The sequence below is a fragment of the Camelus dromedarius genome, chromosome 8, assembly GCF_036321535.1.
Source record: "Camelus dromedarius isolate mCamDro1 chromosome 8, mCamDro1.pat, whole genome shotgun sequence".
NCBI lineage: Eukaryota > Metazoa > Chordata > Mammalia > Artiodactyla > Camelidae > Camelus > Camelus dromedarius.
In genome coordinates, this window is record NC_087443.1 from 15,205,934 (window position 1) to 15,220,838 (window position 14,905).

Below are 14,905 nucleotides of genomic sequence, written 5' to 3' on the forward strand. Positions count from 1 at the left end.
CAACACACATGTGTACCTACTTATAAATAACCATTCTGTCCAAGAAAGGGCTTTCAATACTCAAATATTCTTCGTACAAAATCATACTTTTTTATATGTATGAAAAGCATTTTTTTCCAATGAGCACCTAATTCCTCTAGCTCCACTGAGATGTTGGCTTTATTTCAGTTTAAACCTTCTAACACTTTCTAATAACAGTGGGTCTTTCTCTGAATAATAGCAAGTGAAATACCAACATGGAGGACCAGTTTTATAAATGCCCCTAAATTGAACACAAACATATTTTGCACTGATAAACTATTAAGAGCAATAGATAGAAACTAGAGCAAAATTATTTCGTTAACTCAATATTTTATTTGGTGTCAAGGCATTAACTTTGAGGTTCTATAAGTCATTTGATTAATAATTTTAGAAGAACCCATTCTAGAAAATACTTATTATCCATTGTGCCACCAGATTTGAAGAGGGCATTAACTTTGAATTAATTTATTGAAGCACTTACAGTTTTTTAATATCCACTTAGGTACAAAACTTTTGTAAGAAAGATAACACTTTTAGTTATTGCATTATATAATTTCCTATTTTACAGGAGGCATAATGCAAACTCATATGCATAAATATACATGATATAACCATTAAAAGATTTAAAACTACAAACTAGAATTTAACAGGCAAAATGCTTAATATGGCTTTTAGGAAAAGTAACTGTTTAGAAATGATTTGTTATTGCCCCATTCAACTCATTCTTCATCAAGTGAACCTAAAAGTACGATATTCATTTAAAATGGTACATGTTATCTAAGCCAATGTAGTACACATTTTTAACATGTAGTATGCAATGATTCCTGGTTTTCTTAAATGTTCATATATACATATATATAGATATACAGTACACAGTTGTTTTAATACCCCTGAACATCTTGATTAAAACTATTACAATTGTTCTATTATAAAACTACTTGAAAAGTGGATATAATGTCTTGGTCTTGCAGTTCAGTCCTACAGAATTGAAAATAAAATGTTGGTTATAAATCCATTCTTTACAAAAACTTGAATAGTGGCCTCACACTCATATTTGTATTACACTGAAAACATCTGATTCATTTAAAGGTATTTACATCTTCTTGTCCTTGGTTTCTGTGTGAAATATACAGAAGTTAAGAATGAGACAACTGTAGGCAGGCCTATTTGTTAGGTTTTTCTACTTGTTCATTTTTGCATAAGTTCCAAATCTCTTCTTTTGAGTTGTTGTTTATTTCTATTTGCCGTGTGTTACTGCTGCTGCTTTCAGTGCTCTGGAAACACTAGGTGACTACTTCTAGGAACAGGAAGAAAAGATTTAACTCCTGAAACACCCAACTCAGTCTCTGATATACTATTGCTGCATTCAGGTGTTTGATAGCTGCTGAGAGGACTGACCTCCTGTAAGAAAGGGAAACAAAACAGCATGTCACATTTGACATTGTGACCAGCTTCTGTGATCAGTCCTAACTTCCTCTCTGAACAAGCTTGTAGGAGGTTCTTCCTTAACAAGGAGCAAATGAAAATGAAAAAAGGAAAAGATGAGTGCTTAACTTCCCGTAGACCCACTGCCTGGCTTTCATTAGGCCCTTTCTGGTGTCACAAAAGAGCTCAGTGCAGGAGTCAGTGAATCAAGTGCCAAAGGGTCTGGGGTCTCCCCACCAACAGGAGCTTCATGAAGCCCTCGGCCTGAGGAAATCAACCAGAGGGGACTAGTCCCACCAACTAGTTGTAAGCAGTTCTACAAATCAACCCTGGTGCCTTGAGTGAGTTACTTACCTTTTCTGACTTCAGAGCTGTAAACGAAAAATTGGACTATTACTCAACAGATATTCTGAGTGTTTAACTACAAAACAAAACTGCGGTGCTTGGCATGTGGTTAGAGACCATCAGAGAGCAACATCCTTGCTCTAGTAGAGCTTACGTCCTAGAGAATTAAGGTTCCTGTGCAGCAGTTCTGGGCTGAGGCAGCCCAAGGTCTTCCACACTGGGAAACTGCATGCTCTCATTTTCCTAGGGTTCCAGAACTCCTCTGCTCATCTGGTCTAGGCCCTTGAGGGAACCCAGGAGGGAACACTTGGATAGGTGAGTAGATGACGCTGGGACAAGACCTTTCCTGCACGCTGTTCTCCCTTATCTTGTAGTGTTCAGTTCTGCCAACAAGCAAACAAGAAGAGAGGCCTACCAAGTGTGCTGCTCCAAATGCGTTTAAAGCAGATGATACTGATCGCTTTCCTTCTTTTTCAATTTAAAATAATGCAACCATACAGCAATGTATACACCATAGAATTTAACAGGCAAGATACTTCATATGGCTTTTAATGGACAATAGTAACAGTATGGCCTCTGCTGGCTGTTGAATTCTCCTGGGTGTCTTCTTAAATCTGTGCACTGAGCCATGAGCCTAGTAAGGCAATCCCAACTCATAATTTGGTTTAAAATGCCAGCAGACATGGCATGCTAAAATAACAGCTTACTGGTATTTATGAGGAGGTGAGGTGGACCTAACTCTGGGCATCCACAGGGGTAGTGCTGTCAAGGCCCTGAGGGAAGAAAGGTGACACAGTGTGTTCTTTGCTAATCCACCCCTCTGTCAGCATCAGGAAGGCAACGGGAGTGCATCTGGATGGCCTGTGGCAGGAAATGCCCACGTGATATAAAGTACCAGTGAGCACCCACAACAGCTAAAATTGTGGTTTGATCTTGAGGCTGGATGTGGACAGGTAGGGAGGTGTGAGGAGTGCATGGACAGTCACCTGGGCTTTGGGAGGGCCATGGCAACCCTTCCTGGGCTAAAACCCAAAAGTTCTCTTAATTAAACATAAGGATACTCATATTGTGCCTCTAAAGCTCAAAGAAAACCTCTTGTTTGTTTAGAAAAGGCACTGCCCCTAAAAGAAGTTTTAATTGTTTAACTGTAAAGAAATATTGTTAAATCAGAGTAACTAATACAATCCTGAGCATCTGCTGGAAGCTAAGAGACACCATAATCCCAGTTCTCTAGATGGGAGAGCAGGAAGAAGTAAAGGAAAACAGTGTGGAGGAGATGACACTGCAGTGGATCTCTAAGGACATATGGGACTGTGACAGGTGAGGAGACAGGGAGAGGTGTAGGGTGTGGTGTGGAAAGAGAGAATAACATGTGAAAAATAAGTTACATGAAGGTCAAAGACACATTTGTAAAGAAAGAAATGGGGTGGAAAATAAGAATGACAGAGCCCGAGGTATGTGTTAGAGTGGATCTCAGCCCAGGTGCACATGAGCCTCATCAGGGAGCTTACAGAAACCCCAGTGTCCAGCTTGCATCTCAGGCCAGTTGCATCAGAAGGGTCTAGGGCCTGTGGTCCAGGCATCAGGGATTAGAGAAAATCAAGTGGATTTCATTATGCAGCCAAAGATGAGAACTTTGCTTTAGGAGATTTAATGTGCATTTTCATGAGAAGAAAACATGTATTAGTGCCTGTTCTTTCTATTGATTTAAATATGCATTTCTGTAAATTTTTTTTAATTTAGAAGACGGGCTAACATGCCACTTGATTAATAGGCCCCTCTTTGACCAAACAGGGGAAAGTGATTTCAACTAACACAGAAGCTCTTCTAAAGGGAATTACTTCCTAATAACAGAAGGAACTGGGTATCTAACCAAGAAATACTCGGAGCTTCTCAGGCTAGAAAAGGCACGAGCCTGTGAAGCTCTCAGGACGCCAAATCCAAACGGGTATTACTTCGCCCTCTGCTGGTAGGCTCGGAGAAAAATAGTAACCTTGGGGAACAGTCAGAACGTGTTCAGTGGGCAAAGGAAAAACGGGAGGCAGCTGGCCTAACACCCACATCAAAGACACATTTAAACAACTCCATGTTTCTTTTTAAGAGCCCAGAAAGTATCAAAGGACCAATTTTTTAAGGTCCCTTTTAACACAAAGCTGTCCAGGGCTTATCTTACTTTCAGTACTATTTTTTTATGAACAGTGCCTTACTGTGGCAACCCAATATGGTCATGTCACAGAAACAGGTACAAAACTGTCTCCCTTAGATGCTAGTCAACAGCAGCCAGTTACTAGCAGTGAACACTTTTTATACAGGAAAGTGACTGGGCCAGTGGAGACAGGGCTCCTCTTCACACTGACTGTCCCACGAGGAATCCTAAAGCAGGGTCCTGGAGGCTTAAGAAAAGTATTCTGAACCACAGCTCAGGGGCAGCTCCTGAACAAAGTGTTCTCCAGCCAGAATTCTCAGTAGAGACCCCAGGTCACCTCCTTAGTCATCCTTGCGTACCTGCTCTCCAAGTCATACTATACTGTGCTTCTAAAATGTTCCCAACTGGGAACAAGAAAAGCAAACACTCTAGAGAGTGAGCCAGGGAGGTCGTGCTCTTCTTCACAGATGGTCAAGTTACATATTTCTTACACGGGACCGCAGCCTCATCACTATTCCTCCCCGACACACACACAGCCCCACAGTTTCACATGTAATTCATCAGGACTGAAACCTAATAAAGCAGTGAGAGGGCAGGGGCAGGGGAGCTGAGGAGGAGGAATAATTCAGTGGTCTCACCACACTCACTTGAGAATCTGTTCTCTGCGCTCCCCACAGGGTGGTGTCAGTCGCCATCAGAGGGGACGAGAACAGGATGTGAACCAGGATTGACATGGCTTGGTGAGCAAATCACGCATCATTAAATGCCTCTTGCAAAAGGTGCATCCTCACAAAATCACTGCTGGGTAAGGAGCAGTTTCATTGTTTCCGTTCACCAGGAGGATCAGGCTGGGCCATTTCATCTCTTGGCATTTATTAACCAATCTTTTATTTCAAGAGGTTAATGAACTCTGTTGGAATCTGCGCTCCTCTATTTGACATTCTGATTGGTTTTTAAAGGAAAGACTCTCACTGAAACATCATGCATGATACAGCAAGTTAAAGAAAACCAGAAGTGAGACCATGTATAGAAGACCGTTAGGTTATCACTCAGCCCTTTGCTGTAAATTAACTCCAATTTTCCAAAATAGTTCTCAGATGAAAATCAGTGTTCCCTTTTAAAGTAAAACAAGACAGAAGTTACATTAGTTCTAGTTTTGGCATAAAATAATGAAACCAAATGGAAAACACACCCAAAACTTTGGAATCAAGTTTTTAGGCGTCAAACAGAAGGGGAGGGGGAAGTAATGCTTTTTCTATATGATTCTTTCAAGCTATTAGCCCAACGGTAATCTTTCTAACCTTGATTACTTAATGAACACTTTTACCTTTCTCCTATTTATTTCCCAGCTATGGTTTAAAAGTAACCTGGTGATGTACATTGACAGATTTGTGAAGTCACTTCCACAACAATCCTTCTTTGTCCCATTCTGGAGGGAAAGGGGCACTTACCTTTTGTGACACTGGCATTCTTGAATTATTAACAGTTGCTTACAATGCAGGATTGTTTCCTGAACTATCAAACCTCCTTAAATCATCCCTGGAATCGGCAATCTGGAAAGTACACAATTTATCAAGTTGTGTTTTCACAGTTACACTGTGACATATTCAAGGTGAGACAAAGTCACTGTGGAAGGCCCACACCAGAAATGTGATCCTTCTCTTCTCTGTCAGAAATTCTACAGAACAGACCCTCAAGTCCTATACTGTATACATGCAGACTTCATGGGAAACTAACAGCAAATGCATGAGAAACAGTCTCTAAGAAAAAAGGTAACCACATGAGCCTTTATTTTTTTTTAAGAGTCACATGTCAACAAAAGAATATAAAATTTGCAAGACTTTGATTGTTACCTTATTTTTCCAGTGGCTAAGTATTTCAGCTCATTTCCAGCAAGGTTAAATAAGGTAGTCAATTCTACTCTGTCCTAGAGACCATGACTGTCCAAGTATAATAGGGGAGTCTCCCAGTGGAACCTGCACAAGTTATGACTACCTTCCTTCTCTCTTTGAAGTAAAAGGCATTTATCAAGAAAGTTTGGTCAGTGTTGCTGCAGATATCAGAGTGCCAGAACAGGCTGAGCTTGATGCTATAATAATGCTTTCTTTGAGACTGAGTCATTGACGTACATATTTGGATCTCAAATTTCACAGCTTAAAGACTGACTAAACAAATTACACAGGCCACCCATTTTTCTTATTTGTTAAGGAGAGTTGTTGCTCTATCCAGAACACAAGTCTGCTGTAATGTTCTCTTACAGATAGATGACTTACAGGCCAAAGTTAAGAATGTGGAAAGAAAAAGGATGTGTTAGTGTAACTTGTGGTAAGACAATTAACATACACAATTTTTAACTTCATGGTTTTCTGACTAGCTGTGCTAAATAGGGCTCTCGTATTGTATAAATTGTGTGTTGGAAGGAAGCACTTTTCTAAGCAAGGTAAGGGATGTTTTGATTTGGAGCATTAACTATAAGGAATTTCTATCAGGGAGTGAGTGTTATGATGCGGCTCCAAGAAGTCTCTCTGCTGCTGGGTGGAGCCACTCAGTGCCTTCCCTGATGTGTCCTGCTTACCTTGCTTATATCAGATTCAGATTTGCAGGAACACATGCTCTGAAGTTCCTTCACAAGGTCGGCTTCATCATCTGAACCCACAGAGAGTCTTTGATCCAAATTCAACATCAATGATATATTATTCTCTAAAGACCTACCACAAAGTTCAGAAGAGTTTTTCAAACTGAGAGCAACAGCCCAATTCCCAATATGGAACCTAGACACCACACATTTTTGGGGGATTTGGTGGAGGGTAGGAAAATAATTTTAAATCCTTTAAAGGCATTCATAAATGTCATTTTAGGCAACAACCCACTCCCATTGGATTTTGATAACTCCCACTCAAAATTCTCTATAGGATAAAATATTACACAAAGAAATCCATGCTGTCTTATAACATTCCAGTCTCCATAATCTTCTTCCCTTTTCTTCTGTCTCCAAGGCTAAGGCATTGAACACTCTGGTGTATGGTGTAGGGGGCAGTGGGATAGTGGAGAATGTATGAATCTACCACTTACTAGCACTATGGCCCTGGGTCAGATTTTCTTTTTGGACTCAGCACTTCAGCTCCTGGGCCCCCTTATCTGGAACGAATTCCTTATACTACATCATAGAATTAGCACAAAAAATTACATAGGTTCCTTGAATAGAGCAGATCTAACAGTGGGCCTGGCAGAAACAAGCACATGAAACTTTCCTTCACCCTCTCCCCCTTCTGTAATTCTGTAAACCAGGCCACAGGATTTTAAATGTTATCTGCCAAGCGAGAGGGCACACAGTTTACTCAGCTCCACTGGGGGCCTATTTACAAATATTCTATAATAAATAATTCTTTATTTCAGCTTACAAATTTGGAGCTATACTCAATTCCCTAGGAGCAACGTAAGAGAACAAGTCATGCTATGTTTCTGTAATTCTGTCATTTAAAAAAAAAAAATGTTAACATTTAAAACCTGTTTAAAAGTTCACAAATAGGATTTACCCTAACTTTGCAAATGTATTAAGAATAATTATCAAATTTGTTATAAAATGAAGCCAATGATATTTCTAACCTTTTAACAAACTAATAGCAAAATAGGCTATTATTAAGTTATATTAAGCTTAAGGAACTTTTTTCTTTAGATTTCATTCATTCATTAGATTTCAGTTTAATACTAGCATTTGAATGACCTCTATGTTTTGAAGAAATTGTATTAACAGCATAGTTGTTGCACAAACTAATAAGAATGTGTATTGTTATGAGTTAAATCTGCAAGGTAAACTTACTTTTTGTTTTGACAGAGAAGCATTCCTGTTACAATTCAGCTGCAATATTATTTTTGATACCTGTTTAAAGAAAAATTGTAAGCATTTTAAAAGAATGTCCCTGTGCATCTTGAACTTTATTTAAAAGAAAGAGTATTGTAATTTTTTACTGAAGTATAGTCAGTTTATAATGTTGTATTAATTTCTTAGTACAGAGAAATTGTTTTTGGATTAAATCCATCTCTTAAGACACTATGGAAAGGTCAGGGAATGACTACCTCATGTATATTTATAACTAAAGTCAATACAACTCACACCTCCTGAAGTTGAATTCGGGAATCCTGAACTCTGCTTTTATCAGTGGACCCTACTCTCAATGGTTTCTTCCCCATGCCCTTAGATCTTTGTTCTCAAAGTACCTGAAAAGGAGTTAATACCTGCCCTTTGATGATGGTAATTTCCCTTTCTCTACTTTTGTTTGCCTTCTAACACTATTGACTATAGGTTAAGCAGAGTTTCTGATGTGTGGGCCCCATGATGTATTACAGTGCAGGTGGCATTAATAGTGTACAAATTTAACTTTGTTTTCTGTAAAATGCAAAGCAATTCGAAGTAGAAACAGTATACAAAAAGCCACACCATTAAGAAATACTGCATATCATACCAATATTTCAAACTGCAGATTTCAATCCATTAAAAAAAAAAAAACAAGAAACAGAATAGGAAATATCAGACTGTACTGCCTTCAGTAAACATACCAATTTGTGATAGTTATGGGTACATGCAAATGCGTATTTATCCGTGCGTAACTAGTCATGCTGTCAATTATTTCTCACTGTGGGTTGCAGTCGAAGCATGAGAAACACTCAGCCATTTCCGAACCAAAATGTCTGTTTCTGTAATACAGCCTACATTTTGTAAGTTCATGAAAACATTTGCTTCTGAGTGAATTCTAAAATTGTATGAATGTTTATCTATTCTACAATTTTGAAATCCCAGTCTATCCCTTCCCGCCCCGCACCCCCTTGGCACAACATTGTAAAATGATTATAAATCAATAAAAAATGTTAAAAAAAATTAGGCAGGAAAAATAAATAAATAAGAAAAAAGAAAAGAAATTGTATGAATGCTGCTAGCACAGGTTATCTCTGAACAATGATTCTGAAATCTCCTGACTAAAGGCAGATCATCAGAGAATCTCTGTACTTGTTTCCTCATCCCTACTTCTGTCATTATTGTCAGAAAGCATTAACTAGCAGTTCTTCCCTAATTCCAGATAAGTGCACAGGCTTGCGCCCTGACCTCCAGAAGCCTGTGACCTACATCTTTGTGCTTTAGGTCAGCAAAGAAAGAGGCTGTGTTTTTACCAAATTTCGTGAGCTTCCACAATGGTCTGCAGGGAATGCAAAAGGGTTCCTATTTTGGTATTTTTTTAAACAGTGATTAAAAAAACAAAAACAAAATTCAACCCAAACCTTGTTGTAATGATTTTATATCAAATGTAATTGTTGGAAAGATTACTATGATAAAAAATACCTAGAGGCATGTCCACCTTGGTTCTTAACCAAACAGTGGTTTATTCACCTCAACACTGGCCAATGAATTTTATAAATCTCTGTGTTGAAGTCAGTGTAAACCTACAATATTATTCATCTTTCAAGTAAGTTTTCGTACTTCAAAGAATATCCAATATATCCAATAGTTCTAAAACTAATTACTGAACATATAAATGAATTTAAAATCATTTATAATTATTTACTGTTTAATATTTTGCATGATAGTCTGCCAAGGTAGACTTATTTCCATAATATAAGTTCATATTCATTTAATGGGTTTTGTTTGTCAACTCTAAAGTATATACAGACAATGCTTATTGTTTAGGTAATTACTTACCTCAGGAAAGAGGCTGATCCTGAACCCTTAAGAAATTCTCACACACTTGGAGCTGCTACAGTGAAGAGTCTGCATGGTGTCCAGGTACGACTGCCATGGGTTATTCCACGTGCCGCAGGATTAGAGGGGCACAGATGGAAGAAAACAGCATTGGACTTGCAAGATACAAAAACACAGATTACAGAACCATGGGGTTGTCGAAGGGATTTGGAGCAGGTAGCCATGGGTTTCTGAGCCTCAGTTTTGATATCTATAATCAGAGGTGGCAATCCTCATCACAGAGCTCTTTTGAATACTACGAAGGGATAGATAGAGAGGTAGAGGGTATAATCCTCGCTACAGAAATTCACGTAGGGGAGTCTCTTGCGGGACTGGAGTCTAATGACTTTATTCCATGAGTCAAACTTCATTACTTCTAACTTTAGGAAGTAATGGCAAGCTTTGGGGATCAGAATGTATCCTATTATAAATATATAACGCTTATTTTACAATGAGTTTTTTTCCCAGTTACTGTCTATTTAATCATTTTTAAAAAGTGGTCACAATTTATCATCACATATTTGGCGTAATTTCAAAACACTGGCATGTATTGATATGGTTAAAAGCCATATTAAATTTTTATTAAAAATACAAGCTTAAATATGGAAATATACTAAAGCAACTTTTTTCTGCTTTAAGAAATATAAGATTTCAGACATCATATCCTTTTATTTTAGCAACCCCTCTGCTATAAAGTTGCCATAAAATTACATGAAACGTATTACTTCAGGAGCCCCCTTGTACCCTGAAGACCTAAAATTAATTACGTATATTAGAAATCCTCAATGCATATGAGGTTGGAACATCATTCTTACTCAAAGATGATCTCCTTTAGGGAGGACATTTGTAATTTGTACAATTGTTGATTATCCTATTGTCAAAGCCAGCCCCAGAGATAAATTATTCTTTGTTAGAATAAAAACTTACACATTTCTTTTCTGTATATGATATCCAGTTATACACACAATCTGTTCACTGACTTACTAGAATGTCAACTATATGAGGGAAAGGATTTTTATCTCCTGTTTTCACTTCTGTGTTTCCAGTGCTTAGACTAAATCTTGGGACAAGGTACATCCCATGTATGAAAAAGAAACATGTAAGAGACCCTAACATACTTCTAAATATTTAAGGTTGGTTTAGGGATGCTCTTTGGCATATTTCTTTCCTTTTATGGGTCAATTTTTATTACATATATATATATAATTGTGTGGCTCCTAAGAAAAATTAATCAAAAGCAGATGATCATTAACAGAGTAAAGAAAAAATTAATTTTAGACTTCTAGTATAAAAGGTTATCTTTTCATGTAGGGTACTCTCAACATTTTTGAAATGTACCCTACTCTATGTACTTTATTCCTTGAAAATATGCATTGACATACTCAGTTTTGTTTTGCTGAATGCATAATGATAAAAATAACAGCACATCTGCATTCAGAAACCACCTGTGGGTGCCCACATGTGTGTAGGTGAACATGCCTGGCCCCCTTACCTTCCTCACTCAGATCCGGCTTGTTCCAGGTGAATGAAGAGAAATGCCCAGACTTCTTGCAAGGACTGGTTCTCACCTTTCCCCAGGCACCACTTTCTTTCTTTTGGCTACAACTGTTGTAACTTGAAACTATGGATAAAGGGAAACTTCCTCCTTTGAAATCAGCTGTATGCTGGTCCAGCTCTGAAAGGACACAAAGGAGAGTGGTGATAATGTGGTTTCATGGAGTCAAGCAAAATCCAACATTTCCAGTTCCCAAAGAAATAGCCTCTTCAGAATCATGGGCCTGCTTAATATCCATGCAGAGGTTTTGTCAATGAGCAAACTTTACTTTGAAGTCTGGTGTTTAAAGGTGAGCCAGTAATTAAAAAACAGATGAGTTCTAGAGCAATGATGTGAAACAACCATTATGTCGAGATAATTTCTCTAGTTACACAGAGAAAAGAGAGATCCCTAAAACCAAATTCAAACAAGTCTTACATATGTGTGTGAATTTCCTCTCCTCTCAGCATGAAACCACATACCTGCTCTCTGGAGGGAACAGCCATGCAGAACAGCTTTATTAATCAAGATGCTGAGAGCAGCTCTCACCACAGCCTGCTCCCTTTGGCTAGGGATTTTGGTTGTGTGCCCAAGGCCTGGCTGTCTTTTCTCAGAGGTTCCTGACAATATTGCTTCTTGAACTCTGGACACAATTCCACATCCACCTTGTGAGAGAGGAGCGGATTCATTGTTAAGACCAGACCTCTTGTGAATTACATTATGAGGGACAAGTTTGAAGACCATGAAGCAAAACCTAAGTGTTTCTATATATATCCTATAATTCCCAGGTAGTTTTGGAATAAATGAAATTATCCAACACCAGAGTAGTTTGAGTTTGGCTTAAAAGTGCAATGTATTTCAAATGAAGCTGTTCACATGTCTCTCTCCTTTTTCTGTATAAGATCTTGGAGAGCAGGAATCAGTGTTTGAGTGTTGAATAGATAAATGCCCAAATAAGTATTTATTGTAAGGGGGAAGGTGGAAAGGAGAAAACTTTACACACTGAAGCAGTCTGAGAAAACGATTGCCTAAAAATCTGTGTCTAAACAGCTTAAACTTACTTGCCGTTTTCCTTAGTAAGATACATAGATTGTATTTTAATATTTCTGCAATGGGGATTCATTTTATAATCACTGGCAAATAAAATCTGCCTACCCCAAGGTGGGTCTACATGTGGAGGGTTAGCCCTGTAGAAGGGATGCAGTCAACGAGCCATCACCTCAAGTGGACTCTTCACATTAATAGCTGTAGCCGTGGGACTTGAGCCCAAATTTGAAGCCCTCAATGCCAATTAAGATTCTTTCAAAAAAGACGACACTTTGTTGTAGCATTAAAAAAAAACAGTTATTACAATTAAAGGCTGTAAATTAAAAAACTACTCCCAGAGTAGGAAACTTGTCAAAGCTATTAGGTCATTGGCATAAGCCTTTCAAAACTGTTAAAACTATTATCCAGATAACAAGCATCTGTCTATGGTCAGCTTCTTTGTTCATGTCTAGTGATACATAATTCAGAAAAAAAAATACACAATTACTCTTAAAGTTGCTAAAGGGGTAAAGATGATAAGCTTTGGCAAAAAAAGAGAAAAATTTCTTAATTCCCTTATATGTTTCAGAGACAACTCTCCACAGCATTTCTGTACCTCCTGTGTAAGCTGTTGTCCTGGACTACATTTCCAAGGATGATAGTACAGCAAACAGGCTTAGAAAATACAGTGCCTCCTTCTGGAGCAGTGGGCAGATTTGTTTCCTCAGCAGGATAATGAAAATTTTTCCTTTCAGGACAAAAGGTACACAGATTCGCCAGCATCTACTGTTAGAAGACAGGGTGATTGCCATCCAAGCTTGAAGTTCCACAGCTTTGATGCAAAGACAGCACCCACCTGGGCCACTAGGCATCACCCCAGGGGACCCGAGAAGCTGGGGGAACTGATGCACATATGAAACCTAGGCTGCAACTGTGCTGTAAGCGATGAAGTGCTGGCTTCTGACCCAGCATCCCGAACCAGCAGCAGGTAAACCTGTCAGCTTACAAGGAGCATAAAATTTTCTGAGCGTCTACTTCTTGACAACGACTGCTCCAAACAGGAAAGGCCAAAACTGGCTCCTAAGAATCCTGAGACTCTGAAAAGGCTTAAATTTAATCATGATACTGCCACAGGGGTCATTATATGAATAAATGTATTTCTGCTTTTTAACAAGAAAATGCTATGTATTTTTTAATATAGCACTTCTTCTTTTCCCCCAGTGAGCTATTACTAATTTGACAGTTTGTCTTACAAAATAGAAGATGTATTATTTGCAGCCCCTGCTTTCCAAAATGGATTTCTGCCCAGGATGCCAGAAAGCACAGAATCAAATCTAATAGCTAATCTCAGAGACCTTACTAAGTAATCTGGATGGAGATAAATTTTTCCTCCTTTCAATTTCCTTCTGATTTTCTATCTCATTAACCTTATTGTATATATGTCTGTTCTCATAAGCTGCTCCAAAAGAAAACCTAGTAAGTACATAAGTCTCATTAATAAAGGAGGAAGCTTTTCACTTCATCAACAGAATGAAGTTGTGTCATTTTGTTCGGTTTTTTCTTTCTTTCTTTCCTTTTTTTTTTTTTTTTTTTTTTTGGTTATAGGATCCTTGATGGAATGTGTCATGTGGACCTTCCTCAGGAGACACTGCACAGCAAGTCACCCACAACTCAGATGAGAGTTTTGTAAACAAAGTGAAACTGCTATCAATCTAGTCTTAGCAAAAAACAGTTTCCCTAGGAACTGCTCAACAGACAAGTCCTGGTGCTCCTGCGCCAGCAGTGTGGAGCCCAGCATTCTCTGCTGATGGCAGAAGCTGCCCCTGCAGCTTTCCCACTCACCCCCCAAAATCCCAAACTGGCCTGGGCTCTACTTTACATGGACAAAGAAGGAGAAATGACACTTAATTCACTGTTGCTTGTATATACCCTGGGATTACAGGACAAGACAGGAAATACTTTGGTCCAAGAAGTGCTTCCAGTGTGCCCAAGCTGGCCAGGCACACGCTGAGCTGTTGCCAGACAGCTGGGGCCCAGTCAACCATCTTGCACACGGGATCGCAGGGGGAGGGCACCTGCCCTCGTAACTAGAGACACAGGGAGGAGGAAGGTGGGGGCTCGGTTTGGAACAGGGATTCTTTTCCTTTTGTTTCTATCAGTCCAAAATTTAGAAGATAAACACTTAAAACTGTAAAACAAAAATGTAGCCGATTCTGATTTTCCCTCCACCTGGGGTGGCTGAAGGAGGGATAGGTAACACCACGCTCTATCATGTGTGTTAGCATGAGATGCGGAGATAGATCTGTAGCTCATGACGTGAAATGCAAGGATTCAGACGTGACAGTGCAGTAAGACACCTCAGATGAATTCTTACACATCAGTTCTGGAAGAAATCAGTTTTCACACGTACAGAGAGTACCTCACAAGGTCTTGCAAATAATAGGTGTTCAAGAAAGGATTCTGAACAAATGAATAAAGATGACATGAAATAGTTTAATAATTTGGTTAAGTGAGAAGATGGTACATCTGGACCTGTGGCATGTTCACCTTGTATTACTTTTAACTTCCCTAGAATGCAAGTCAGCTAAAATGCTAACTTCATCAAAATGTACAGAGTTCTGCTGGCATGAGGAAATTCATTTGTTTTCAAATTTTAAAATGTGTACATTTTAAGTAA

General features: G+C 38.7%; 1 pseudogene; it reads right to left on the minus strand.

The window, feature by feature from the left end:
* Positions 1-1,164: 1,164 nt before the first annotated feature.
* The window catches only part of LOC135321893 (cortactin-binding protein 2-like), a 28,278-nt pseudogene continuing 14,537 nt past the window's right edge, over positions 1,165-14,905 (minus strand).